Source organism: Mustela nivalis (genome assembly GCF_964662115.1).
Source record: "Mustela nivalis genome assembly, chromosome: 6".
NCBI classification, from domain to species: domain Eukaryota; kingdom Metazoa; phylum Chordata; class Mammalia; order Carnivora; family Mustelidae; genus Mustela; species Mustela nivalis.
In genome coordinates, this window is record NC_139025.1 from 79,406,176 (window position 1) to 79,432,699 (window position 26,524).

The following is a 26,524-nucleotide window of genomic DNA, read 5'->3' on the forward strand; positions in this document are numbered from 1 at the left end:
CTCTTAGCATTTTAAGAGTCCCTGAAGACTGTTAACCAGTGGACCAGTCTGGGTAACATGCCAGGGTATTGGGGTGAATTGGGCTCCTGTGACTGACAGCTAAACAAGAACAGAAGCAATACGTGTAAAGAAGGGTCAGAGATGTCAGGGGCCATAGAGAGTGGCATGATGAGCCAGGGCTGCTTTTAACCCTTGCTGGCATGTGACAGTCATCACAGAATAGAGAGAACTTGTCTTCACACGATCGTACCAGGCTGGAGTGAGGGAAATGGTCACAATGGTTCAACTGTGTTGCTCTCACTAAGCATGGAGCCAGGGATTTCTGGGTGGGGCTGACAGGAAGAAAAGGAAAGAGGGGGAGAACCTGGAGAGACAAGTCTCCCAAGTACAATCCAGGTTTGGGTCTGTGTGGGCAAAAAGACACCTGGGTGAATGATAATAAAAATGTTTTACACCATTCTATGGATTCCACATATATTTGTGATTGGTAGTTGAGTGGCTTGTTGGGAGAATCAATGAGTCCCTGCAATGTCTAAAAACTCAAAACCATTATTTATTATAAGAAATTATTTATTAAATATTTATTAATTAACAATAAAAATTTTAAATACTTAAATTAGATTAAATTAATCATTAAATAATCAAGTAAATTAAATTTATTAAATTAAAATGTATAAAAATCTATATTTATAGAAATACATGTTTGTATAAATATATGTCATATATAATATATATAATTTATAAACACTTATAAAAATTTATTTATCTTGATATATTATATATAATATATATATAATTTATAAAAATGCATTAAATATATAAAATTAATTAAATTTTAAAAAATTAAATCAAATTTTAAAATAATTATTACTTAATATTAAATTATTTATTAATTATTTATTAAAAGAAAACTTGTTTCTTTCTTATAATAAATAATGGGTTTGAGTTTTTAGACATTGCAGGGACTCATTGATTCTCCCAACAAGCCTAAGGTCGGTGTTATGAGTCCCAAGTACAGACGAGGAGAAAGAGTCTTCTCAAAATCACACTGCAAATCTGCGGCCAAATCCAGACACCAGCTTCCTGTCTTTTGGCTCTCCATGAGTTAGCAGATGGTGGCTTTGTATTTGCCAGGCAGAGGCTGAGGGGCTTATAAGCCAAAGGTGCCAAAGGACAGTTTAAATCATAAACAAAGACTTAGGGTCAAAGTTCTCCCCTCCCCCTTTCTGGTGAGTCAACCTGGGACATGTTGTCAGCTACTGGCCACTGATTTCTCCTGAACTAAAACACAGGTGGTAGGAACTGTGGTTTTAATTTTAGCTGCTAGGGACTCAGCATGGAGCCAGAACAAGAGCTTGGCTGGCTTCAGACAGGACAGAGCTTCTCCCTACTAGGGAGGCTCACAGGACTAGGGAAGATTTTCAGGAAAGCATAGAGGAAGACAGTATGCTGGCACCAAGACAATATAGACACTCAGGTGTGACGTGGAAATAGAATCAGAGGGGAAAATGTCACTACAGAGGTGCAGCAGTGGCCTCCAGGGGAGACAAGAGCATTAAGGAAAACCATGACCCGGCAGCAAACAATCCGGGGTCCAAATCTGTGGCCAGAATTTTAATTCACCAGAGAATTGGAGAGCAAGTTCCTCTCCTGCTGGAACTGAAGCTCAGGTTTTTAAGTTTAAATGTTCTTGCTGTAGATGTGTCCTGACAAGTGCAGGGAACGTGGGACTCTGATCTCCCAGAGGAGGAATGCTGTTTCTAAGTCTTGGAGTTTGGAATGTCTCAGCAGAACCTGAATATGCCCCAGGCATCATTTGGTATGGGTTAACGTGCACAAGATCTTTTTTTAAGAAAAGGGAGAGATTAGAGGAGTGAAGGCATCTGTCCCCCTGCTCCTCCAGTGGACCAGTCCAATCTCAGACAAGAAAGACCCAGGATGATCAGCCATCTGAAGAACACATAGACGGATGGCAGAATATGCCAAAAGGGAGCCATGGGTCTCAATCATGGCAGGCACCATGTTGGGGGAGGGTGGGCTGATAGGATGCATGATCAAATCCAGACTCAAAATGGTCTTGATGTGCCTCACCCCCATGCCAAAACCCTGCAGATGAACTTTCTTCTTCCTCTTTCTGGGACTCCTATCTTCTGTCTGGTCCACTTAGTGGTGGCCTCCAAGTCAAGGAGGACAGGGTCTGAATGCCTGATCATTCCTGAATGCTCTGGGAGACACTTACAAGTATGTCACTAGATCAAAGTATATTATGACTGGAAGGAATCTTGGAAAGTATCTAATTTAGTAATTTTTAACACTTAAAAGATTAACTTAACCTGGTTTTCCCAAAGAAAACATAAGGTCCAAAAAGAAATAAAAATATTAATAAGAAAGAAAAAAAAGAAAAGGAAGAAAGAAAGAAAACAAGGTCCAAGCCCAATGTTTAGAGCAGATAAAAGGACAGCTACTCTGATGAAGCAGGGGTGGGGGCTTCATAATGTCTATACACTCAACCTCCCATTGGACACCTGTGTGCAACACTGGGGCTCTTTTGGGGGAGGAGGGCATGAAATTACAGGAAAAGGAAATGACTGATCCAAGGTCATCCAGCTGGGTTTTGATGGAGGTAGGAATGGAATTTAGGATTCTGACTCTCAGATTAGGGCTATTCTATTTTTTAATATTTTTCATTTCAGTTACTTAAATAACACAGTCATTGTGGAAAAGTCTGAAAAATACCTACACATACAAGAAAATAAAAATTACTTTTAATCCCATGACCAAGGAATAAACACTTTCATCATTTTAATGTATGTCATCCCAGTCTTTTTCCTTTGTGTATATATACATGGTAACCTAATATAAACATTGTTTTACAGCCTGGTTTTTTCTCTTCATAATTTCATGCCAAGATGTCCCATGTCACTAATTTTTTATAACATCATTTTAATGGCTGCACATAAAGAGTTGGCATGATCTATTTAATGGCTCTCCTGTTATAAGATTTTTGCCTATTTATGCTCATTCTTCTCTTTTGCAACACCAAACTAAATTGTGATAAACATCTTTGCAGACACTTCTTCATGCACATCTGGGTTAATCTGATTATAATATATTCTTAGGAGTACATCTTTGGGTGAAAATCTATACACATTTATTAAGATCTTTTGATACCTTCTGCCAAACTGACTAAGGTTCCTCCTCTGTAACACCAGGGGTGCCTCTTCCTAGAAGACCACTCTGCACAGTATAGGTTCCCCCCCTTGGGAAGTGTGACAGTTATTGTTTTGAGTTCTCTTTACAAGAAAAAAACCATAGTAACATTGACCTGGAAAGAACTTCAGAAGATGGATGGACCATCTCTCTCCTTACTCTAACACAATTTAATCTGAGTGAGTGAACTGAAGGGAAACGTAATGACAGGAAATCTCAAAATGCTACCACTCTAGGGTCATTTATAAAAGTGAAATGACTAACTTACAAAGAAAGAAGTATCAAGATTCCTTGCATTAGCCTTAAGCTTGGACTTAGGGATATCTGGTTATACTCTGAGGAAGGGTGGAGAGTGCCTGCCAGGGATAGCCTCATAAAAGGAGCCTAAGGAAATGGTTGTTTCAAGGATGGTGGAGAGAATGGAACATTCTGAGTACAAGGATGACAATCTCCAGGACCGTATTAGTCTCTTGCTGCCACTGTAGGAAATTACCACAACTCAGGGGCTCAAAAGGACAATGTGCTCTGCATTTCAGGAGGCCCAAAGCCCTGCGTCTCATGGAGCTAAAATCCAAAGGAAGGCAACAATGGTTCTTTCTAGAGGCTTTAGGGAAAAATCCATTCCTTGCCTCTTCCAGCTTTTGGTGGCTGCTGGTATTCCTCGGTCTGTGGCCACATCACTCCAGTCTCTGCTTTGTCACACCACTTACCATTCTTCTGTAACCAAATCTTCATTTGCCTCCTCTAATAAGCATACACATAATCATACTTAGGGCCCTCTGAAATAATCCAGAGTACTCCCTTCATCTCAAAATCCTGAACTTAATCATATCCACAAAGTCTCTTTTGCCATTCAAGACAACATTCACCAGGGCCGAAGGTTGGGGTAATCCCTGGGGGTCATTATTTGGCCTACCCCAAAGCCCACCTGCAAAGAACTCAAGCCAAAATTGTAGGTCAAGGAAGATACGATGATAAGATTGCCAAGGAGGAAATCACTCTGAAAAAGCTAATCCAGTTCATCCAAGTTGAGATGGTGGTAGTCTCACAGAAGCCACCAGGACTGAAAGGGAGGCAGTTGACACATCCTCACTATGTCATCACTGTAGTCCCTCATGCGCACGATATAAGCGCCGATGGCTCTAATAGCAGCGCTGTCAGCCTCAGACTCGGAACCTGAGCTTGAAAGACCGTAGTAGAACCATGCGCTTTCCTGATGGTCCCTTGCTGTGGCCTAGCTGTCATCTTGGTTCTTACCACAGAAGTCCAGAGCAGAAAAGACAAGAATTTTTGGAACTGTAGCTGCAGGACTAATATTCAGAGGCAGCAGAGGTTATAGCTATAAGAGCCACCTGGGGATTCGAAGGGGGACAAATTTCCCATGGAATAAGTGTGGAGACATTGAGCCACAAACATCCCGTGTTGAGCTTCTGTTAACCATTCGTGTCTGCAGACTGGTGGGCCTGGGAAATGTGGGTTCGACACACACATCAGAGCTCATGCATCTGGTGAAGGGAATATGGACCCTTGCTAAAAAAGGGAGTGGTGATGCCACAGTGGGAGCATCACAGGGAGGAAATGGAGAGTGTTAGGTCCCACCCAGACCTACCAAATCAGAATCTGTGCTCACAAGACCTCCAGATGTCTCATCTGCACCGTCGATTTGGAGAAGCACTGACTACTCAGAAAGGGGAATGGACGCTGAACAATGACAACAGGTGACTGTTACACAAATTTCCCTGTGATGGTATTAAATTGATTCTGATAGCATTTTCCATGGCAGAGATCACTAATGAGTTGAACATATAATTTTGAATGTTTTCAGTGACAGATAAGGAAACTCCAACTCAACAGGTTTAAAAATAGGGGAAAAAAATATTATCTTACAGAAGAAAATGAAAAAGTAGTTCTTGGGCTTTTTAATTCTTTTTAAAACTGTCCCATGAAGGGGTGCCTGGGTGGCTCAGTGCGTTAAGCATCTGTCTTCGGCTCAGGTCACGAACTCAGGGTCCTGGGATCGAGCCCCACGTCTGGCTCCCTGCTCAGCGGGGAACCTGCTTCCCCCTCTCCCTCTGCCTCTTCCCTGCAGCTTGTGATCTCTCTCTCTCAAATAAATAAAATTAAATACAATAAAAAATTAAATACAAAAAAATAAAAATTAAAAAAAACAAAAAAAAAAAACAAGAACAAAACCCTCCCATGAAGACATATGCTTTCCTGCATATTTCATTGACTGGAACTGGCATCCATGCTCACCTCTACACTGAGGAAAATGGGATCTCCATCCCTGGCTTGGGCCATTCAGGATGTGTCCTTGACTCATGAGAGGAAGGAGTAGATGCCAAAACCAAATGGGCTCCCCGTCAGCAAGGAGGAAAGGCCATTAATACCCAGGGATCAACTTTGGCGTCTTTGGTGTATTTGTGGAACTTCCTAAGATTGCTACTATTTTTGCCAGTACATAGGTCAGTATGTTCCATTTCCTTTTAATCAGCCGTCATTTTAAAGCTCTACCTTGAAGTAATTAACTTTATTTGTTTACATATCTTTTTTAATCCCCCAGCGAAGCAAGGACAATTTTTAATAAGAAAAGGAAAATAGAGCAAGAACAGCAGGAAAGAATTTTCATATTCAGACTTCTGATTGACTGTGACAAAAGGCAAAATAAATAAAAAAGGCACTTGACAGAATCCTTTATAAAAAGCGGTCTTATTTGTTTCGTGTTTGGGCAGCACAGCTTCTTTTTCCAAGCCTGCTGCTGAGGGTCAGGCTGTCTGCATCGTGCAGGATCACTCGAGTTTTTGACATTGTGCTACTCAGGCCCTGGGGTACACATTTAAATTGTCATACTCGGTCTCCCTCGCAATGACATTCTTCGGCACGGAAAGAAAAAGAGAGTTTGTGGTTGGTGGAAAAGAGTAAAACCAGATACACTTGCGAGTCACACCAGAAAGTCGGAGGGTTTTTTCCACACCCGGGCTTGTTTTCCTTCATTAAGGCAAAAATACCGAGGTCGTTCTTGGTTTCCTAAGAACAAGGCCCAGCGCTGGCGTGGATTAGAAGATAGTTAATTATGCCCAGTGCTGTGTCAGTCCTCTACTGGTGACGTGAGTGCTTGTTAGGCAAGAGTGGACAATCCTGAACCCCCCAGGGGCCGCAGTCACTGAATGGATGCCCTCTCTTCGGGGGTCTGTTTAATAAGGGGCTCTCCAGCCACCTCGGCCCCCTGCCTTGCGGCCCACCAGTCTGTTGTGGTAGGGGACAGTGGGTGGTTTTACACTGGCTTTATTTAGTGGCTGAATGGATGGTTTCCTCATGATTTCTTTTGTTCCCGCTTTATTAGCCATCTCCCTGTGCAGAGGAGTTTTGGACCAGGGTGGATGCTGGAAGGAGGTTGTGTTACAAATTTCACAGGCTTCAGAATGGTCTGGCTGGCATTTCGTCAGTCCCCAGTAGGTTTTACACTTAAAGCCTGCTTGTTTTTGAACACTCTTCTTGGGTTTTACAACAGAAAAAGCGTTTATCATAATTGAGGGTCCTGGGGCTGCCAAGCCCTTTATGTGCAATAATAGCTCATTTAATCCTTTCAATCATCCTCTGCAAAGGGTAGCATTATCGCCATTTAAAATACGAGCAACTGGGGCTCAGAGAGGTTGTGACTTGCTCATGGTTACACAGCAAGTAGGTGGAAAACCCAGAGTTAAAATTTAGCTTTTTTTTTTCTTTTTAAAGATTTTTTAAATTTATTGAACAGGGAGAGAGAGAGAGATCACAAATAGGCAGAAGAGGCAGAAAGAGAGAGACAGAGGGAGGGAAGCAGGCTCCCCGCTGAGCAGAGAGCCCTATGCAGGGCTCCATCCCAGGACCCCAAGATCATGACCCGAGCCGGAGGCAGAGGCTCAAGGCACGGAGCCACCCAGACGCCCCAAAATATAGCTTTAATTTACACCGAAGTCTGGGCTCTTCACTGGCCCAGGCTCTACCCTGTTTTTTGGAATATGTTTGCAGCCTCCTAAGGAAGGCAGGCATTGGAGGGAGCAGAGCCCAGGCACCGAAGCAGAATGCTTGGAAACCACAGGCTCACACACTGCCCTTCAGGGGTTTCTCCCAGCAGCAAACCAAGAAATGCAGACTTCACTTCTGTGCTCAAAAGCTCACAGCCCTCATGCTATCCTCCAGGAGGGAGATATCCATTGCTTTTCCTCTGTCTTCCTGAGCCTAATCGTACCTAACAATGTGCAAAGAGCACCAGCTGCGTTGGGGTGGGTGGGGGGGAGTGAGGGGGAGCAGTGGGGCTCACAGTCCCACCGTTTGCTTTCTTTTTAAAAAAGATAGCCACAGCTTACTCTTTTTAGCTCGACCCTCAAATTGCAGGTTGTTGCTGTGTGACTGGGTAAAGTACTAAACGTCTCTGACTTTTCAAAATTGTGGTATTGACCGTGCAGTTTTCTTGAGGTAATTAAATAAAATGGAACAAGGAATACAGAGTTCAGCTGAGTCTCTGGATACGGCAAGCTGTCGATAAATGGTGGCAATCATCCTCACCCTCGTGGCATTCTGCCAGTGTCGGGAATAGTACTTTCACCTGGCTCCAGGGCTCCCAGACCCACTGGGCTCGGTGTCTCGCCACTGCTAAAATTCAGAGGTGGTACTGAAACAAGAAAAGGACTGACTTCTGTGAGTCTGACACAGGGAAGACAGCAGACTGACGTCTCAAAGACTGTCTCCAAAATGCTGAGAATACTTTGAGGGTTTCTATAAGGAAATTGTGGGACAAAGTTCACTGGGTACGTGCAGGTGAGCAGTGAAGGTCTGGTGGGTCATTGTTTTGGAGTGAATCTCAGGGGTCTCGCCAGCATCAGGGCAGTCCCTACTGCTTGAGGGGGTCGTTTCTGCTCCTACCATGGGATGCTTTGCCTACAGGGTCCTTTGCCTGAGTTAGAGAGATAAGCTGGAAAGAGGAATTTAACCCAATACGAAGTACAGACTGAGGTCAAAATGGAGGTAGTTGAAGGCTGCTTTCCATAGGAACCTGGGTCTGTTTTCTTTTTTTCTTTTTTTTTTTTAAAGATTTTATTTATTTATTTGACAGATGGAGATCACAAGTAGGCAGAGAGACAGGCAGAGAGAGAGGAGGAAGCAGGTTCCCTGGTGAGCAGAGAGCCCGATGCGGGGCTCGATCCCAGGACCCTGGGATCATGACCTGAGCCGAAGGCAGAGGCTTTAACCCACTGAGCCACCCAGGTGCCCCTGGGTCTGTTTTCTTAAGGCAAGAAAATTTGTACTTCATGGCTTCCAAAAAAGGGGACACTTGACCACATTGCTCTGCAGGGAGTGGGCCTGGAAGTCTCCCCACGGTGGAAAGGGCTTCCGTGGATTTCTATTTTCCATACCACTTGCCTCTTTCCCAGCTCTGTTACCTAGAGGCTGACTGCTCTCACACTCCTGACCTACTACAGCCCTACCACTTCACGAAACAAATATCGGAATATCCCCCTTTCAGGTAATATAGAGCCTAACTAGTGTTTTCCCCAATGAGTATTTTAAAACTAGAGATTTGTATGGCTCATTCAGAACCATTTTACCAGAAGAGGCAGCCGCAGGGAAAATGACTTGAAAGGACACATGAAAGATGGACTCAGCCTGTCTTCGTGGTAACAGAAATATTGCTATTATTAATATCATGCACTTAGAGAGTGCTGCTTTCCCAAGTAGCTCAAAGCATTGCACATATATTATCTTATTTCTCCTTGCCACATGCAAGAGAGGTAAAAGACAGGAATAGGCAAGCTTCCATAAAAAACACTGTTTACTGAAGTGCATTTGGGTTGAACTGGAACCAGACCGAATCATCCCAGTCTGGTAAGAAGAAAGCTAATGAGTCATATTCCCAGGAGCACCTGACTTCCTGCCGGAGGCCAGGGGAGGTGAGAGGTCCCTCTGAGTGAAACACCTGGACCCACACCTTGGGAGAGAGAGTTCATGGAGTCTCTGGGCCACTCAGCAGCCTTCGGGACCCACAGCTGACCTGGGAACCCCCTGCCCTCTGAGCTGTGCAGCCTCCTGGATCAGCGGCTGGGTCTGGTGCCTGCCCTGAGGCATTTTGTTGATCTGGGTTTCTGATGTTCTCCATGGGCATTCTGCAAGTAGAGTCAAGAGCATTGCCCATGACACAAGACTCTTCCTCTTGAGGATATTGGATACATTTAGGATTCGGTTGCAGAAGCTGCTCTGGATTGGACTCTGTTACTGCCCTAGTGACAGGGGATTGTCTGTGGCTTTGTACATCTAAGAAGCTCTCAGCGGGTTCCAGCATTTATTTCGTGCTCTACTCCCTCAGCCTTAGTTCTCCTCTGGAGCATGTCACACTTGAGTCCATCCTAATTTAAATTTGACTTAATAAAGAGCTAGGAATAAAGGGCTACATTTAGATAAATGTTATGCTGCGTCCGAACTGGAGCCTGGAGGAGACATTATTCCCATCTTAGTAGGTGACAGGAATGTAGGAGGACGCTGGAGACATTTGGGGACGAGGAGAACCACTCAGAAGGCCCCCTCAGGACTGTATGGTGCTCAACACCTCTTTAGACGTCAGATTCTGACAGACCGGAATCTGACATCCCAGATCGGCAAGTACTTACCATATGTTCTTGGAAAGTTCTTTCAAATTCCCAAGTCTTGGTTTTCTCACCTGTAAAATGAGAACCATGACATATATCAGGGGAGTGATTAGACAGGTACAAGACACTCTCTACCTCCTGAAGGGGAGCTCGGGATGAGACTGTGGGAAACTTCATCTCCCTGTTTTGCTTTCAGGCACAGGTAACTTAGGGCCATTGGTGTTTACAGGAAATGGTAAAATCCCTGTAGGAAAACTCCAAGGAAGTACTGGCATTTCACAGCTATTATGAGAACTATTATGTGTTCATCCATTTATTCAGTCAGTGAGAGAACAAATATTTCATAAGCCTTGGGCACCGGGCTAAAACTCCAGACACCACGATGGAAAAGGACACAATCCCTGCCCTCAACGAGTGACGGCTATTGTGTTTGGCCCATTTCTTCCCCCTAGTTGGTGATGTGAGAACCCCAGGTGGCCTAAATAGGGTTGCTATCTGCAGGGCAGTGAAAGGAAACAGCAAATACTCCCTGAGTAGACACAGCCCTGGGATTCAGCAACTCCAGCCACACCAATTACAGCATTTTCTGTCAGGGCTGACCTTTGAGGAGATTGCCTCAATTATAAAAGGTCAACATCTCCTGGTTCTGGCACAAGCAAGTCCTGAGCGAGGTGGTAAATTATAGCCAAAATTACCCCATGGAGGTCCTCTGCTTTTGCCATTCAGCAGTGACCTAAGGCTATCAGACACCTTTGTAACATCACAGTTAAATAGTTCTAACACACAAGGTATGTGCTGGTAAATTAGCACTTACATCTTAATATAAGTAAGCTGCATGGGCTTTTTTATAGGCAATTCAGAATGTGTTTTCATAGCTAGTTAGTGGTTACTCCTAAATGACTCAGTTCCAAAGGTCATGTACTTCTCCATGTACTTAACAAAAGTTTAGATGTATTAGTTCGAGCAGTATTAGGTAGCTTTCAGAGAACTCATTCTTCCAGGTAGAGGGAACGTGGGAAAGGATATTTCATAACAAGTGCCTGTTTTTTATCCTGCTGCTTAACACAAACTCCAAGAAGAGAAATTACATTCCCTGACATTGCCTGTCAGGATAATAGTGACTCTTGACCTACAAGCAATTTTCTATGGTGAAGCTCCGTCGTCCTGGACTACAGGACTCTATCTCCCAGAGCCCAGAGTAGAGGACAGACCGGGCAGAATGTTCTCTTCCAAAGGACAAGACAAGGGACGAGAGTTCATAGAGAACAGTGATCTGGGTCAGTCCCCCAGCGATTCTGTGGAATTGGCTTTCCACCTGCATAGTTTATTCTGTGAACCAAATCCAGCCCTGTGTTCACACCAATTCCAGAAAGATGTCCTTTGTGTCACCGGACCAGAGAACTGGCTTATTCTTGGGCCAGAGGCACAAAATCAGACTGGGAACTAATTTTGAAGCACATTTCACGTAGCCTAGATTTCCTTGTCTGGGAAGGCCTAGAATTTCTAACTCTTGTGCTCCAGACATTTAGTTTGTTTTTTAGCCTTGGTTATCAGAGGATCTTTTGATAACGTGCTCTATCAGACTTCTTTGCTCATTTTTCTCAGAGTAATGCTGGTAGTACCTTTCTGACGTAGTCAAATATTTGTATTGCCTGAGAGTTAGTGTTCTCATTAGACTCTACAGAACATAGAAAAGAGCTCTTAACTTTTAGGGTACAAGGTCAGTGAATGGGCTGGAATCCCCTATAATCATACGCCAGCAATTCTGGATACATGTGTTTTTCTAGAGGAAAGAACTGGTATTCTTAATCAGATTCTCAAAGCAGTCAGTGACCTAGAACATATTAAAAAACTACTGATCTAGACAAAGTTTTCTTAACTTTGGTAGCTAATAGGTGACTGATAGAGATTAGAGTTTAATTATAGTGAGAGATTATAATTAGAGATACAGAGAGAGAGCATGAGAAAGAGAGAGAGAGAGTAGAAGATCTGTCAGCAGTAAAGGGTGATTCTCAGACACTTTGAGATGTGAGTATTATAATCATGGGCCTGGCTCAAATGGAATGCATTTTGGTTTTTGTGTCTGTGTTCTGGCTTCATGAGACTTCATCCCTTTGTTCTGTGTTGAGTTTCTTATGAAAAGGTTTGTCCAGAGAAGCACTTCACTTTGATTACATGTAAATTGTAATTTCACAGACTTCTCATGGGAGCAAATGAGAAAGTCTTGAGAATTTGAATTGTGTCGTATTCTGGCAAGACGTGGTTTTACTTTCACTATATCAGAGGAACACCATTGCTGTTACCCAAGCTTTTGTGCAGCTAGTAACTAGACAGCTATAAAGCACAAAGCAAATGAGGAGAACTACCAGGACCCAAATAAGGCATCACAAAGCTATGGAGAAAAGAAATAACTCATAAAATGAAAGAGAATAGCGTAAGACTGTCCTAGATAGTAAATTCAGGGAGATTAGGAAGTATACTCAAAAAAGATTTGAAACCTATGAAAAAGAAACACTCAGAGAACAAGAAGAAAGAAAAACTTCCTACTAATTAAAACACATTGCCAAGAGTAAAGATTAAGTCTAAGAAATTTCTCAGAAAATAGAGGAAAAAGATAAAGGGGCGGAAATACAAGGAAAGGTAAGAGACATAGGGAAAGTAAACATCCAGAGAACTCATACTGGCTCAATAAGCTCTCCAGAAAGAAAGAATTGAGAAAAAAAAAAAAAAGATAACAAAAGAGATTTTCCCGGAATCAAAATACTGGGATCGGAAGATTGAAGTGGAAGGTCACCAACTGCTGACTCCAAGATATCCTTTTCTAGATAGAGCCTTGTGAATTCAGAACATCACGGATAAAAAGTAGACCCCTAAACCTTTCAGAATTTTTGTTGAACATACAAAAAAATAAAAAAGAATAGGACTGACATCACCCTTCTCAGAAAACAACTTTGGATGCAAGAAGACAATGGAGAAGCAACTTCAAAGTGTTGAGGAAAATAATGTTCAATCTTGAATTTTATGCCCACTCAAGTGGAAAGTCTAAACAGAAACCTTTTCAGATATCAGAGACTCAGAAAATGGGGGTGCCTGTCTGGTACAGTCAGTTAAGCGTCCACCTCTTGGTTTCAGCTCAGGTGGCGACCTCAGGGCTCTGAAATCGAGTCCCATGTCAGACTCTGTTTTCAGCGTGGTGTCTGCTTGGGATTCTCCCTCTCTCCCTCTGACCCTCCTGCTTGTGCTCTCACTCTCTCTCTCTCTCTCAAATAAATAAATAATTTTTAAAAAACAAATACCTGTATGTCTTATGACTGGCAAGTTTTAAGTGTCAGATTAGGAAAAGTGGAGGATAAGGTGAGGCTAAACAACAACCAAAGAGTTGCCAAATTAGATCACAGCTTAGTTGGGTGGGACACCTCTCCCACCTCCAAAGGATGGAAAACATGGCTGGTCTCACTGCCGCTGCTGATCCTGGACACTGGACCTTCACTCTCTTTCTTGGAATCCACAGAAACCCAGTAAGTACCCTGCCACTATCACCAACACCACCATCCCATCCAGAACAAATTCCCCATGCTCCCTGTTTCGTTGGGTCACTAGCTTTTCATTCAGTCTTGAGTAGGGAAATCTGATAGGTAAATCCTAGGTAACTTGCCCATGCAGAGGAGATTAGAGAAATGGGTTGTAGGCATTTTGAGGTTCCAGTAGAGGAACTTGGGCTTTGACACCCAAAGACTCAACCAGTAGAAAATTCCCCATACATAAAAAGAGAGTTTAGATTCTGAATAAAAAATTTCATAAAATAATTTGGACATACTTGGTGATATCTTAAAGGCTCACATGCAAACTAAAATAAAAAATTAAATTGGGAGTTCCAAGAAAACAAACAAACAGAGGAGCATAACGGTCCCACCGTGGGGCAAAGTAGAACATTTGGCTTTATGTAATTGACTGAGAATAACGAAATAAAGTACTTTTATCTTTGGTGCTAGAGATTTTCCTACCAATGACTCAGGGATCAGGAGGTGAGATCTGTGAAGAAAGGATATAATCCTGGCATGCTGTTTAACACAGCAAGGAACAAAATTTACACAATCAAAATAATTTTACCAGGCTTTCCTTGTCGCTTTGCTCAATGTTTGCTATCAATTTGTGAATAAAGTCTACTTGCTTGTGGTTGCAGCACAAAATGCTAATGTAAGTGACCCTGGAAATGCCAAAATGTGGGTGACAGCGAGGGACAGAGAGCGTAGGAGAAAGGGTGGGGAAAAAGGTAGGACACAAATATCCTCACCTGACTGGTAGGGTATCAAGAAATACACTGAAATTCAGTGGGACAAGAAATAAAAGAGCCTTCAAAGCTACACTGAGAAACAAGAGAAATTTTTCAAAATAAATTTAACTATCAAACAATGGGAACAGAAGAGAAGGGGGAAGCATACATGCAGAACTGCATCTTTCATATTTAGAAGTCAGTAGAAAAAAAATTTCTCAATTTAACAAATAGAGACATGGTATGACAACCTATCTCTAGGGTTCTGATGATTACCTCAGGATGACCGAAAACTGACGAGAGTTGAAATTGCTGTCAGGGAGTGTGGATGGAAGAAAGATACCCAAGACAAGGAGTCCTGGTTTCTTTTTCCTTCTTTCTTTCTTTCTATCTATCTATCTATCTTTCTTTCTTTCTTTCTTTCTTTCTTTCTTTCTTTCTTTCAAGATTTTATTTATTTATTTGACAGAGCTCACAAGTAGGCATAGAGGCAGGCAGAGAGAGGGGAGGAAGCAGGCTCCCCGCTGAGCAGAGAGCCCGATGCGGGGCTCTATCCCAGGACCATGACCTGAGCCGAAGGCAGAGGCTTTAACCCACTGAGCCACCCAGGTGCCCGAGTCCTGCTTTCTATCATTACCTCTTGAGTTGTTATCTTATGTGACTTGGATAAACATTAAATTAAAAGTAAATAAATAAGTGTTTTTGGTGGAAAAACAACCAAAATGACATTCATTTATTTCCTTTGTTTCTTGAGTAGAAGAAAAACATGATATTAAAAGCATATCAGAAATCAGGATTATGTAAAAAATAGCTTATGACATTTCCCCTTCTTTATTTTTGCCATGTACACAATTAAAGAGCAATGGTTTATTTTAATCTTACTGAAAATTATTCCTATAAAGATGCTGAAGAAGCATTTCAGATAGGTAATATATGTGAGCTTGTGAAATATGAAACAAAAAATAAGTTTTCAAATTCCTGTTGGCAAGTATAAATTTGCATGGAGTGATTTTCTTTCTCTTTCTTTCTTTCTTTCTTTCTTTCTTTTTTTCTTTCTTTTTGTCATGTTGTTACTTTCTGAATTTTAATTGTAGAAGACACCAGCAAAGATCAGCAAAAGAAAACTATATTTTCAAACAAAGAACCTTACTTTGACAGAAGTTGATGAATTCCATAATTAATTCTTGTCTGTAGATCAATAAATTCCATAAATGGCAGATCAACCTTGACAAGATAGAACAAATACAATCATTAGTGAAATCCTAACAATACAGAACAATAGACTGTGAATTTAGGTCAGTTTGTCTGCCTCGAAACACTTCTCCTTGGTACTATTTCATAGTCGATGAGTCCTTATTGTGTGCTTAACATCTTTTTTACAATTGTTTGCAGATGATTTTAAATAGTGTCTGTTTATTTAAAAAAATATTTACTTAAGAGATGTGAATGTGTAGAACATGGAAAGCAGAGTTAACTCGAGGTTTTAACACAGTGTAGGAAACACAGCAGCGTATGTATTCTCAGATTCTAGAATAATACATCTAGAACATGAGGTGGATGACAGAGCACGTGGGGGGGGTGCTGGTCTGCTGAAAGCAAGGGGGTGGGACAGCGTTGTCTCTCCAGGAGACATGACAATCTGGACGTGGGGTATCTCACTGAAGAATTTGAGAAAGGGCACAAACGGAGAGGAACCTAAGTGATAGGCACCTTTCCAACAGAAATGTCGGATTCAGCAGGCGATGGGCCCATAGAGAGGATCTTCTAATGCCTGTGGAACGGTGTCCATCTTTTTTCAACATTCAAAGTCTTCCATCACCTTCCATCTGATTGGGGTTTTATGCTGCTTCCTTCTTCCCATGGAGCATTCTTTGTGACTCTAAGAAAGACACGAAAGGCTTAGTCATATTTGGTTTCCTGGGAGGTGAGTGGACCTGCTGTTTTCACTGGGTCTCCTTTGTGCACAACAGAGTGGTGATTAAGAAGCCCTCCAGGTATGACAGGCAGACATTTACTCTTCTTACCAAGCAGGAAACACAAAATGATCTGGTTTTCATAAGCTTCCCAGGAGGCTCGTGCTTACGAGTAAGATGCTCTCCAGTGTTTTCACTTCTACCTAATAGTGCCTCTTCAGTGTTACATTCAGAATTCTTAATCATTTCTATAAACATTTGAGAAAAAGGTGTTGAAGGTAAATACAAAGCTTGCTGGAGGGTCTCAGTGCTGCTAGGTTTAATCCGGTTACAGCCAGAAGAGCAAACATTCCCCTGGTCATAGAGTTAGGCAGTCCTCTCAGAAACACAGGCTCGGTGCGGAGATTACTCACCCCACCTGGGAGGAGGTCGTGGCTAGAACTAGCCACTCTTCATATACCCTTGACCTCTGCCTCATCCCCAACACCTTGTCATCGCAGTGGGCGCAATGTGCTAAGAACAGAGTTTTTGACTTTCTAAAAGTAACTCTGGACCTTTCTATTCTTCATTGCTCATCCATCTGCCCTCTTCCACACAGTGGATGAATTTTTGCTTTCCAGGTGCTGAAACCAGAGACCAGGGAGCACCATTCCTCTCTGTTTTTACTGCACACTCATCCAATCTGTTTCCAAGTTCTATAGGCTTCATTTTGAGTTCATCCATCCACTCTGCGTGTCCCCATTCCCCTCAAGTCTAAACACCCACCCACATCTCTTCCTTGGACAACAACAATCTTATTGGTCTCTCTGATTCCTTTCTTGGACCTTTGTAATCCATTCTGCACATGGCTGTGAGAATGATCTTGAAAAAACCACAACCCGTAGATTTTACCATGTCACTGTAGAGCTTAAGGTCCAAATATCTTAATGATTTACACGGCTTTTTGACGTGGCCCCTGATTCCTTCACCAGCCTCCATTCTCCTCCTGATTCCCACACTCCTGGCCTTCTTCCATTTAATTGAATGTGGCCAAGCGCTTTCTCGTTGTGAGGCCTTACACTGCTGAAAAGTTCCTTCCCCTGTTTCCACCCAAATGACTCCTTCCTACTTTCCAATCTTCTCTTTAATGCCACTTCTTAAAAATCCTCCCTATGATTCCCTCTATAAACTCACTGTATATTTATAGGACAGCATGGCTCTCAGGGTGTGGCGAATGCGAGGCCAGCCTAGTTCCTGCTTTATCTTCCTGAGTTTTTCTACAGCATGCCTTGGCTTTGTCCTCACTAATGTCTAACCAAATCTCAAATTTTTATATGGTTCCTCAGTTGAATACTCAGCCCTCAGAACTACACATTTGAGGACTCTAACAATGCGCAAGTTGGCCCTAGATATACTAAGCTCCATTTGCTGAAACGTGCAACAAAATTTTTTTTGTAGCATTGACATGCCAGGTACTGTTCTAAGTACTGGGAGTACAAAAGTGAACAATGTGGAGGCCCCTCCTGTAGGCAGCTCATTCTTGATGAGGGAGACAGATATTAAGCAAATACATAACCACACACACGTACCCGTGCACATATGCATGTGTAATAATGCACTGGTATAGGTTGTTGTAAATTCTATGGCAAAAGTTTTGCCTAGAGGGTCTATGATTTTACCTTCTGTAATAACTAGATCTAAAAAGGTGGGGAAAACCCCAGTGAAATTAATTTTAATAAAAATATTTATGTTTTTTATCCATATCTCAATATTAATTCTCAAGATGTAATTAATATGGAAAATTAATATTTCCTTTTTACGTACAAGTCTTCAAACTCTGCTGTGTACTTTACCACACAGCATGTCTCAATTCAGACCAGCCATAGCTCAAGTACTCAATAATCACCTATGGCCAATGGCTACCCGATCAGATGGAACAGCCATACAGATTCTCTAAGGCTTAATGGTGCTTATGAACTTGCCCTAATTTTCTCACAAAGGAGTATTACTACTTAGGTAGGACATGACTTGACTCCTTGAATGCTGCATTCCCGACGACTTTTAATTCCACTCAAGGCGAAGGTGGCAGATAAAGGGGACGTGTAAAAGAAGAAGTTTTTTTGTGGCTCCAGTAGGCAGAACTAGAACTGAATTTCAAAGAGGCAGATTGAACTCAAAACTTTCAAACAATAAGAACTTTCAGGAAACAGATGAGATGTCCTGTCTTGTACTTCTTGTCATGGCAAGAGCCAAGTAGAGGCTGATGCCCACTTGGTCTAGGATTCAATAATTCAGTGAAGGCCTCTATCAGATGATCTCTCAAGTTCCTTTGAATCATGAGATTCTGTAATTGAATTACACTTGAGACATTCTTCCAACAAAGCATGGTATTTTTTTCTTTTTTGACCTTTATTTAGAAAGCATTAGAAAATGTCTTTGAAAGCATTTTATTTTCAGAAGAAACAAGTTTTCATCTATAGCTACAAATACAGACTTTAAGAATGTAGGCAACCATTCAAACAATTTTAGAGGAAAAAAATGATAATTTTAGAGGAAAAAAATGATAAAAATATGTTTGGGGGGTGAAGAAGAAATCATCTGTTTAGCTATTTGTTTCTTGACTAGGAACAAGACCAGAGAGTATAACTAATTGTTAGTATAAATCAGGCCTAATGAATTTTCACCCTCTATAGCATGTTGGACTCATCTATAATATTTTTTAAGATTTATTTATTTAGTTGAGAGAGAGAGAGAGACAGCATGCACAAGCCAGGAAAGACAGAGAGAGTGAGAAGCAGACTCCCTGCTGAGCATGGAGCCTCAATGCAAGGTTCTATCTCACATCCCAGAGACCACAACCTCAGCTGAAATCAGGAGCTGAGCCACCCAGGCATTCCTCATCTATAATCCTATTTGACTGGATCGTGTATGTTAGTGATTGTAGCTCATTTTCTTTTAACTTATTAATTTTTAAAAATTTTTTATAAACATATAATGTATTTTTATCCCCAAGGGTACAGGTCTGTGAATTTTCAGGTTTACACACTTCGCAGCACTTACCATAGCACATACCCTCCCCAATGTCCATAACCCCACCCCCCTCTTCCGACCCCCCTCCCCCCAGCAACCCTCAGTTTGTTTTGTGAGATTAAGAGTCACTTATGTTGTAGCTCATTTTTTAAATGAAATTATAACTATACATTATGTATAAAATTACAAATTATAAAAAGACAGATTCTCTATACTATGGAATTCAGTAGGCCTGGGAAATACTGACTTATGGCAGTCACTTCTTCATAAATATTAAATCAATACATTTGCTTCCTGTCTAATGCCAAGAATGACCTTCATGAGGTCTGGGCCTATTTGGTGCTGAACACTCACTTCTATTAATGCTGGAAAGACAGAGCTCTGCCTAGCCAGAAAGCTAGGGATTCTCCCTGCTTTTAACCTGGGAGACAAAAATTAACATTTAAAAAAAATAAAAGCATATGAGGTGCCCGGATGGCTCAGTTGGTTAAGCATCTGACTCTTGGTTTTTGCTCAGGTCATGATCTCATGGGTCATGAGATTGAGCCTTGTAATAGGCTCTGGGCTCAGCTTGAGATTCTCTCTTTTTGTCCCCCCTTCCATTCGGGCATATCTGCGTACAAATTCTCTCTCCCAAATAAATAAATCTTTAAAAACATATAAACATGGTTACTAGAAAGGGGATGGGTGAAATACATAATGGGGATTAAGGAGTGCATTTATCGTGATGAACACCAGGTGATGTATGGAATTGTTCAATCACCATATGGTACACCTGGAAATGATATCATACTGTATGTTAAACTAGAAAAAAACAAATAAAAGCATCTAGAGAAATAAAGTTGATAATACGGAGAAGAGAATGTTTTTTGCAGTAACAAGCACTCATTTTATTTGTTTTTTAAATGACCAAGGTTGAGGTTGTTTCTAGAAATCTGCAAATTTTCTTTAATTTTGGTATTTGTGTTATGATTATTTTCAATGTGTACATGCTTTCTGTATCTATGGATCTTCTCTTGTTAACTCAAGTTAATACCAGATAGTACTCCTAGATAGGTACTAGATAGTACTAGAAAGTACTAGATAGTACTATTGGAGATAGTACTCCAATCTATCCTCCATGTGCTCTACCCCCCTCATTCACGCCCTGCCTTCTACCCTGCAGGTGCACATTGCCCTCACACATGCTTGCTGACCTCGTGTGCATCTGTATGTGTACCTGCGTCCATGCACACACACACACACACACACACGAAACAATAGAGGAGTCCACTCTTCTTTTTTTGTAAGATTTTATTTATCTTTTTGACAGGAAAAAGAGCACAGAGGGAGAGGGAGAGGGAGAAGCAGTTTCCCCGCTGAACAGGGAGCCCGATGCGGAACTCAATCCCAGGACCCTGGGATCCTGACCTGAGCCAAAGGCAGACGTTTAACCAACTGAGCCACCCCAGCACCCAGAGGAGTCCACTCTTTTAAGGCTTCAAATGTCTTTTCTGTGTTCCTAGGTGAGATAACAGAATGCCTTTAGGACTTGTTCTCTCTTCTTGGGCTCTTTCTGCCCTATCCATTACTAGATTCCTTTGAAACCCGATCAAAGCCATTAGTTTTATGCTCACAGAATTGTTGAGGCCATGGAAGAATGTACAGAGAGCTAAATGGTATCCTTGTCTTATTTATAAAGGATTTCACTCAGGTGAAAATGTAAAAAATGGAGGGTTCTTTCCTTTTTTAATGTTACTTTTAATTAACTTACCTATTCTATTCACTCATTTAGTAAATGTTATTTCTAAACTCCTGCTTCACGCCAGCCCTATAGACGGTAAGCCCATTCCATACCTACTTAGTTCACAAGTAAGCAGAGGGATGCATTCATCAAAACACTGACTTTACCACCACGTGACAGATTAGGTAATGAACAAGTGTGTGAGCCATCATGCCGTGGGCATGCTGGGGAGGGAGTGACAAGCTCTGCCCCCCTCCCTGCAGAGGTGGTATTTGGGCCAGGCCATCAAGAATGCTGTGCGCTTCTGGCACTTGGCACACAGTGGGGGGCAACAGCCCAGTCACAAAGCAGGGAAAGCACCAGGCATGTGTGGGGAGCAACAGGTGGTGTGAAGTGACTGGCTAGTTGGAAGTCAAGGCCACAAAGCCAAGAGTGGGCAGGTTGTGAAGAGCCTAAGGACTAGAACTGCTATGGGGACTTTCATCCTGCCCTCTTGACCTTTCTAATGCTTTTAATTCTAGGTCTAAAGATGGAGACTAGAGAGTCTTCCAGAGTGCTAGATGGAAAAATATGAAAAACACTCAGGCTACATTTTGGTTGTGCTGGCAACAGGCAGGGGTGGCTTCTTTCTCCTCCATGAACTCCTCCTCCCTCTATTAAATAGCAAGAATGCATCTTTTTTGTGACAATTTTGCAAACAATAGTGCATAGAATGCCTAGACACAGGGAGACACAGGAAAATTTGGGTACTACTCTGTACCAGTTTTCTATTCAAAAACAAAATGCTGTTATCTCATAGACACAAAATGTTAATAAGCTGTGTTTCTGTGGCCACTGGGAGCCACCCATGGGCAAGCTCTGCTGTGGAGAATGCTAGAGATTGCTGAGTAGAATGTCAGAATTCAAGTGACCTCAAAGCCCCATTGTGACCAAACGGCCCTTAGCATGAATGGGCATGTTCACACTCCAGCCTGTGACCACAGAAAAAGGAGCTGATCCACCATCCCCAGACGATTATGTAGTCTCAGGCAAACCAGACTGCTCAGAGGCGCATTTTTTTCCTGAACTGAGCTGGAGATCCCATGGGAGAACAGAAAAATCAAATGCGAAATCTGGGCCTTGTCCTGCTTGTAATATCAGAAAAGTCACCACGATGGAAAATGATGAATCTTGTTGATTCTGGCGAGCTGGTCCTCAGATCTTAAAAGCCAAGATCACATTAGTATGCCAGTCAGACTAGACTAATCAGAGTGGCCGAGTTATTTCATGAGTACAGACACAGCCTGGATTCCAACAGCAAACAGTATCTTGACCTGACTTTGGATAAGGCACTGCCCTGTATATAGGGTTAATTCTAAACCTTTTTTGTTGACCTAAGCACCCCACTCCTTCAGCCTTTAAAGCACCAGGTAGCAAGCATCCAGACTTGCAAGCTCACAGCTACAAACATTTTTCTGAGCTCACATAAGGCCATCCCAGGATCACCTTCATGCATTTTATAAAGGGATGTAAGAGATCAGTGAATTGAATTTTGGCCAAGTTAAGCCTCTTATACTTAAACTAATTTCTCCAAGATCTCCAAAATTCATCTCAACTTTTGCCCATCTGTATCATCAGATTTCCCATTATCGGTCCCTACTCCAACCCCTCCACTCATCCATCCACAAAGTCTGTTACGTTCTGTTTGTTACATCTATTCTCCCTTTTCTTAAAAAGTCAGCCTCTTTTTCTCTTACCTAAATGCTTATTCCTGTAGCTCATGGCTCTGCCTTGTTTTTCATATGATCTAGAACTCTTTCCCCCACAGTCTTGAGAAACCACAAATAACTCCCCTCCTTCCATTTTTATTGTAGTAAATTTTGCTGAGTGCCTACTTTATGTCGGTATTGTGTGCTGTGAAGAACACAGAGGTCAGTTAGAGTCCCTGTCTCAACGAGCTTACAATTTAAAGAAAGAATCGGTGTAGACAAGTATACCAGGAAGGCGTGGAGAAGTAAGAACCAAGCACAGCTGCAGCCTTGTGCTTTGGGAACCCTAAAGAAAATGGCCCTTTGACTGGAGATGAGAGACCCCTCCCCCACCCACAGAGGCTGCATTTGAACCCTGCCTTGCTGAATGTGAATAATCTTTGATTTCTGATTGTTTTCAGTACTTGTCGTACCTCGTACTGCAGCATTTAATCAACACAGTGCTTTTAAAATATATGACTTGCTTCATGCCCAGTTTTTCGCCCATAGGTGGACCTGGTCTCTCTGGCAGAGAGTAAACCCCTTTGGTGGCAGCCCTGTCATCATCTGCTCTTCAGTTTCCCAGGGACACGGCACACACTCAGTTAACCCTGGCTGGTTCATGATGGGTGTCGACAGATTCGGTTCCTTCAAACAATGTGATGTTGAGAACCCAAGACCTCCTTTAAAACAGGGCCTGTTGTTTAGAATCCTAACGCTCCACATAATGTATTTTGAAACCCTACCGCCCTCTTTCAAGCTGCAGCTCTACCAGAGCCTGCCTACTGTCCCCAAAGGACTCTCTATAGAGGCCTCTTTCGAGACACTGAGATCTTAGAACCTAAATTTAGAACCAAAGTAACCTGATGTTGGTGGCCACATGTCAACCTTGTCTGAGCACAGCTAACGCGGCCCTGTGGTCTGATGTGAATGAAGGGGAGGAGACTTCAGAGCAAGTGGGCAAAGCCCACGTGGGAAATCTGGGCCATCCCTGCTGCCTCCAATTCCAGACCAGAGCAAAACTTTATCACGGAAGCATTTTTCTTTATTCCATGAACTTGGTGTTCAGTCAGTGCTTGTGCGGTCACATGGTCACCTGTTCATGGACCCAGGGAACTCTGGCTCCTTGACTACTGATGGTTCCCAGGGCTTGTCAGAGCCAATTCTTGCCTGCTAGAGTTGTAGGAAAGGATAAATGAATCGTTAGTGGGCAATCCCAAGCCTTGGGAGTCTGTACTGTAGTCACCTTACTCTGCTGTGGGAGCTACATGAGTTTCCAACTGGATTCAGTATTCTTCTAGGTGACTCCTTGCCTGGGTCACCTTCCTCCCTCATTAGAAATCAGCAAAGCCAGACTGTGGTTTATCAGGCATCAGCAGGTGAGGATTCCTTCTACCTCTCCCCCTTGCACAGTGGAACAGAATGAAGGGCTGGCCACTTGAATGTCTCCTCATCACATCGTTTTCAAGATTTCAGTTATCACTGTCACACAGCAATGCCCTTTGGATCAGGGAAGCCTCACTGAGGACTTGAGTTTTTAGACTGCTAGCTTGTGTTCAAGGATGTTTGTTTCTCAAGCATGGCACTAAGCAGTTTTAGGAAACGCTGATACAACTGTAGCAATTTTCCCCAATTTGTTCCTGACAAAGAACTCTCTTCAAAATTGAGTTGGCTTCTTTTCTTTTGTTCAAAAATGCTGGTAAACACAATTAGCCTCATTAACCTCAGTTTCTGTTTCATAACTGAAAATTAGCCTACAATCACTGGTTTGCTGGAAAGCACAGTTGTAATTAGTCTTTAACTGACTGATATGAAAAATCTGCCTCTTCTTTAATTTCTTTGACATCTCAGTGCATTTGAAAACACGTCTGAACTCTCTCACACTGGCACTGGAGATGGGAGTAAAAATAAATCAGGGATTTAAATCAAGGATCTCAAGCTGAGACATGAAAACTGATATTCTTGCACATGGAAATTGGAGACGCTGAGGCATTTGTCAAGGAGGAGAGGACAAGAAGGTAGATCCTATGAAGTCAGTTCCCAATACGGCTTCCAGTGTTCCAGAGAAGGTTGCTAGTGTGCTGATGAATCTGTCATCCATAGGCAAAGTCAAGGGATTATGGGCAAAAAAAAGATTGGGGAAAAAAATAGTTGTTCCTTGGCCCAGGTGAAGAATCACTGTCCCCGCTCTCAAAAACTATATCGTTGACCAGCTTTACAAGGCCCTCTTTTTTGTGGGCTAAAGAAGAAGTCACATTTCATGAACAGTCTTGGCATTTGTTCCTTCTTCAGCCAGCACCTGAAGGCTGCCCTTGCAGGCTTTGGGATCAGACTGCTGGGATTATGAGTTCCATCGAGAAACTACAGCCGTCATCCGTCCAGTGGACAGGACGTAAACAAAAGTGTCCAGTGCAGAAAGGATGAGGATATTCATTTCCTTTTAATCAACCCACAATCTTCTGAGATAAAGGGAAAGTAATTTGAAGTAGGTCAAGCAGGTCTCTGGGCCTGAGTTGAACAGGGTGTGATCCAGGGAGCCTGGCTGGGACGGACATCCGTTTGATGAAGTCCATCAATCTGGATTAGTCACCGAGGTGGCAAATCAAACACATATACCTATGTGTGCCCTTCTGGGTTGCTGGCTTTGGAGAGGGCATGGTGGAGATGAATGTGTCAGTGCTCAGAAATCTCAAGCCACTGGGACTGCGCATGCATGTGTGTTGAGTGGGGGTAGATTGTGTGAGGCACATCCTTGGGCTAGAGCATGGATGACTCCAAATGAAGCCCATTGTGTAGAGGTATCCTACACAATAGGATAGAGGTATCCTATGGAAGACAGGAAATCTATGAGTTGCAAACATCTTTTCATTTATTGGTCTCAGCTCCCCTTTGGTGGAAAGAGGGGTTTGGAAGTTATAATCCCAAGACCCATCTAGCACTTGGCCCTTTGAGTGGACACTAGGCAAAGTCATAATCTCCAGCTTGCACAAACAAGTATTAGATCTCTTAATATAGACATAACTCTTTTCTTTGTCCCTTCACCTGCTCCCTAAACTCCTTTGTTCTCTTAACTCCCACTAAATGTTCTTAATTCTTGAGTTGTTTCTCAATAGACTTCGACAGTGCCCCCTGGCAAGCACATGCTCAAGGACTCTGAATGGTCTTCCTGCCCATGTGGACTCTGGCTAGAGGGCTGTGAAATGGAGCCGAGCTGTTCTGTCTCAGTGCCCAAACTGCAAATGAGAAATCTTATAATTCAAATTGAAGTTCTCCTGTGTTACTCCCCATCCTTCTTATCAAGCCCCGTAATACTGAAATAAAATATTCACTAAGTCAGGAAATAATCCAGGACAGTAAAATAGCTTTTATTGGGCACCTAAGGCATCAGATGCAAATAAAGTAATGGGAAAGGAAATTAATATTATTTTCTCTGTGCTTGTAGGAAAAGGCGGTGTGTGACACTTGACTGAGTGGCAATATCTTTGAAAACATCTTCTTTATTCTCTTCAGCTTGTTAATGCAAAGGCCTCTGTCTATGCAATTAGCAGGTTCAAATGGCCATGTGGTTGGGCAAGATAATGGGATCTAGTTCCTGGGAGCTCCCTGATAGAAGTGTCTGAGTTGAGGAATCTGTTTGAAGAATTCCCAGAAATGTAGTATTTAGGGACCACTGTATTCCAAAGAACGACACTGAGACTCTAATGTGAAGAGACACAGTTTTGCTTAGCTGTCCCCCACCCTACTCTACCTTCTCTGGCCTCGCAGCCGTATGCTTTTCCATTTCATTTTCTATTCATTTCAAACAGGCACCACGCACCCCACTTCCTCTTCCACAGAAAGAGGAAGATTAGGGGTGGTTATTTTGACAAGACACTCAGGAATAGGCACCTCCCTCTTCCTCTGGCATTCATTTCTTGCATGTTTCTTTTGGGTAATTAAATACAGAAAGGTCACCTAGCATCCTGGCAAGTACAGGAAATGGGAGGGGGGAACATAAAGTAAAAGCAAACAATCAATGGGAGAAAGTCAACACTGTGTTTTTGTTTTTC